Genomic DNA, 4,508 nt, shown 5'->3' on the forward strand with positions numbered 1-4,508 from the left:
CCACGAGCACATGTAAATGTTCCTCACAGTGTGTAAAATCAAACTCGCTCCTCTAACTCTGGTGGTACTGGCGATAAGATTTTAGTTTTTCATGGGTCATATTATTATGAGTAAAACGAATTGAATAATTTAAATACATTTTAAAATTTAATTGGTACACCCTATATATTTTTAATTTTTGATTTTACACCATTACACCGGCTACTGACAATTTGCACGAGGTTAATCAAAGAAATAATAATTATTAATTAACAGATATGCTAACCTACTAGAAAAAATCAAAATCAAGAAGAAAATTTCTTTTATTAAACCGAAAATTAGCAAATGATTGTAGTCATTTGAAAGACATATAGGGCGCTTTGAAATACCCACTGCGTATCCATTTTAAAAAATTGACTTCACCGTGTAAAACATTCTAACATTATTTAAAGTAATAGTTATTAGATAAAATAGGGAAAATGAATGTTTGTATGTCAAAGTTTCAAGTTTCAATGTGGAATCATTGAATTTATAAGTAATATAAGGTTATAAATTCAATGGTCTATTCATTAGGGTCACTTCGTAGTTCGTTTATTACGTTTTAACGTGTTTTCCCAATTTTCGTTTTTTAGGAATTACAAATTGCAATGGGTGGTTTATTTTGCAATGAAAACCTTGTGTTTGTATCTCCTTTAGCTTTTACTGTGTTTTCATTTTTATTAAAGAGCGCGCGATAAGAACCATTAGCGCAAGTGCGACAGATTCGGACTAAATTTGACCTTTCATTCTTTAAATATTTATGTTGCATCGACGGACTTACAGACTGAATTCATTCTGTGCCCATAATAAAGTGGAGTATGTCCATATACCTACCTCTTATATACCATAATTTACAGAAATACCATTGTTATGCAATAATTTAATTTGATTTTACGTACATACCTATTGGTTGCTTAGCTTTTACAATTGAATGGGGTCACACACAAAATGACTAACCATTTGTCACCCATAGTCACTAAAGACTTTATTCTCGAGTTCATTACCTACATTAGGCAACCGCTCAAGAATTCTTGATTTATTCTGTGAGTAGGTGACTGATTAAATATTACCAAAGAGTACCTATACGAGCACATTTGATATTACCTGTCCATTTGCTTGCCGAGACAAAGTTGACCCCAATACATTGTAGCAAATGCATATCGCAATTCGCAACCACTTGAACATAGTACCATCTAACAGAAAATTAAAGGATCCCAAATAGTTTCATTTTGTTAATATTTCTTTCAGTGGATACAGTGAAGGTCGATCATGCATTACTTACGACGCCATCAATCAAGCCTATTTAGAAGCAAGGAAAAGATTTTGTAAGTGATTGATTATAGTTTAAACAACACGACCATAAAATTCTCTTACAGCGGTTGCGAATCCAATTGGCGAGTGGAAGCCGGAACATGTGAAAACCGTCGGAGAAGTTCTTCTGGACATTTCTATTAATCTTGCGAGGACGTAAGTGCATCGATTCTCAATCAAAAATGAGAAACTAATTTGAGTTATAGGTACGGTTTAAGTTATGAAGATATCGAAAAGGGTTTACCCTTAATCGATACATCACGAACACTGATAAGTGAAATTTGTCCTCCTTACCTCGCTAATGTTGAATGTCGGGCTGGAAAATACAGGAGATTTGATGGACTTTGCACCAACTTGGAGCATCCGACGTGGGGCGCTACAAATACTCCATTTACGCGGTATGTAATTGTAATACATTATGTGTTATTTAATTCTATACAATTTCTGACAGTCACCTGTTTTTATACTAGACGACGTCTAGCTATCGATCTTTATCAAAGGTAATGGTTTCCAAAGGCGCATCTGGTTTTTTGAATAACAATCTTTCAAATCGGAGGATTCGCTCAGAGAAGTCAGTTTTTCGATTTCAATAATTTCTCGAATTGTTTGTTCCAGATTTGTGGACTTTTTGTTTCAGAAAAACCTCAAATTTTTTTGGGGTTCAACTTAACATTAACTCGATCACATTTTCTAGCGCTTTGGTTTATGCTTAATTTGTGCTGATTGATGGAATATGCACAAATTTTGTGCGCTTTAATTCGAAGAAACTCATTAAGATTGATCTTACTTGAATCCTACTTATGCCTATGTTATAGTTTTGGTACATTTGTGCACCTTTTCCTAAGTTTTGTAAGCTCCTTGTTTCCGAAATATTTTTCTTGGAACATTTTGAACTTATTGTAGGGGAGCTAGCACGAAATCCACTGAACGAGAATGATCAAAATTTTAACCGATGGAGTTCCATTTTGCCCTATCAGAGTATGCTAAAATCGATCGTCTGCCGCCTCAGGTCATACGACTTAAGGCGCTGCGGGTACTTCTTGTGGTACCAATTCTGAAAGGTTGTTTTTCGAGAAAATAACTTATACACCAAATGAAAACGTTGATAATAGCTCTTAAAAAAATATTTTAAAAAATCGCGCACATTTGATAACTCCGTAAAAAACAATTCTTAGTCGGTTTTTCACGAACTTTCTACGGTTATAACTAGGTTACTGTCGGATAAATGAAGCTGATTTTTTTTACAGACTATAATGATGGGCACAGCCAATGGCTATGAGAGTGTTTCTTTTTTAAATTTTTTCTCTAATTATAAGATATCTTATAATGTTAAGATGATAAGATAATCTTATAATTAGAGAACAAATTTAAAAACGAACCACCGTTAAGTCATTAGTAGTACCTATCATCAGTCTATAGAAAAAATCAGCTTCATTCGTCTAACCGTAACCTAGTTATATCCGTAGAAAGTTCGTGAAAAACCGACTAAGAATTGTTTTTTTACGGAGTTATCAAATGTGCGCGATTTTTTTAAATATTTCTTTAAGAGCCATTATCAACGTTTTCATTTGGTGTATAACTTATTTTTTCGAAAAACAACCTTTCAGAATTGGTACCGCAAGAAGTACCCGCAGCACCTTAAGTCGTATGACCTGAGGCGGCAGACGATCGATTTTAGCATACTCTGATAGGGCAAAATGGAACTCCATCGGTTAAAATTTTGATCATTCTCGTTCAGTGGATTTCGTGCTAGCTCCCCTACTATTAGGTAACAATTTTATGCTTGCTCTGTGGGTGAAATGTACGTCGATACTGATTACTGTTTGTCCCTTTCCTTTCGCAGGCATTCAATACCCCTATTGTCTATCTTGGAGCATGTGCACATTACCGTCGCCATGCTTTCACCTGGGTGTGCTGTGCTGTATTCCAGTGACGTATCGACTAACGTTTTTTCATGGAACACCAATACTTTATTGCAAATACTTGAAAAGTGCCTATTTTTATATTTAACTTTAGCGATATTGGTATTATAACCTTTTCTTCGTCAAAATGGGACTGTTTTTCGAATTACTTGAAAAAAAATTAAATCGTGCCGGGCACTCGGCGACTAAGTTTTGCATTGAGGTAGAAACTAACTACTACACACATCTTCCATTTTACATAATTTTTTACTTTATCGAAAAAATCAAATTTTTGATTCGCCTTTGCCAAATTTAATAGTTTTTTTAAAATTTTAAATGACACTACTAAACACAAATCATAGATCTGGATAGTCGAAAGTATGCCAGGGATCTGTGCCCCTGCGTCATCATTTATATTTTATGGTGTAATATGAAAAAAGCTAGTCAAATTATGTCCGTAATAATTATATGTATAATATCCTTGAATGATAATGTATGCTCAGAGATGGCGGCAGCGGCGCTAAAAATCTTATTGACATTACGAAGTTTTGTTATGCTGTGAATTATCTGACGAATTTGTAAAGCGCAATTAATGGTCGGCAAAATATCTTAATCAAGTGCTCGAGACTTGATTTTTTTGACCATCCTGACAGATATGCCTAGGGCGTTAGCTACACGCTGTAATTCTACGATCATATACACTGGAGTGTAAATACTAACTACGTACCTCTTGGACACAGGCAACAAAGGTGCGCCATTTTCTTTCTCTTTTTCAAAATACTGCAGAAGGTTCAACACAAACTGCTGTGATTGTGTGTGTAAGGTAGCCATCGCAATGGGTATTACCCAATCGGTACAAAAAATAGGTAGGTGTATGAAGTAGGTAAAATAACTCACACACGAAATAGTTCTAAAAAGAACTGTTGTCGACACTATGTAATAAAAGCGGAAAAAAGGTAAATGGAAAGAATCAAACAAAATGCAGTGACAGATGAACGAAATGAGAGGTTATGTATGTCGGTCAACAAAACAATCACGTAGCTAGTCAAATGAGTATCCAATTTTATAAACATGAGAAACAGGAGTCACCTTATTTTCATCGGTGTTCTCTTTTCACCGCATTGAATCCATTAATAGCGTACGTCGAACGCGTGAAATGCACTTTATTTATGATCTATCCTTGTTTGAATTGCGCGGTAATGAAATGGCATTATCAACAAGTTAGATGTTGCTTGATTCGTACGTTGATGACGCAGGGGCACAGATCCCTGGCAAGGA

The 4,508-nt window shown here is 35.0% G+C and overlaps 1 long non-coding RNA gene across 1 annotated transcript; it reads left to right on the top strand.

The window, feature by feature from the left end:
• The first annotated feature begins 1,216 nt into the window (after window positions 1–1,216).
• LOC116165123 lies at window positions 1,217–1,721 on the top strand. The gene is made up of 3 exons (XR_004144079.1): window positions 1,217–1,343; window positions 1,395–1,485; window positions 1,536–1,721. It is a non-coding gene; the product is annotated as an uncharacterized LOC116165123 (long non-coding RNA).
• Window positions 1,722–4,508: the final 2,787 nt, after the last annotated feature.

This window comes from Photinus pyralis, unplaced genomic scaffold (assembly GCF_008802855.1).
Source record: "Photinus pyralis isolate 1611_PpyrPB1 unplaced genomic scaffold, Ppyr1.3 Ppyr1.4_LG2, whole genome shotgun sequence".
Taxonomy (NCBI): domain Eukaryota; kingdom Metazoa; phylum Arthropoda; class Insecta; order Coleoptera; family Lampyridae; genus Photinus; species Photinus pyralis.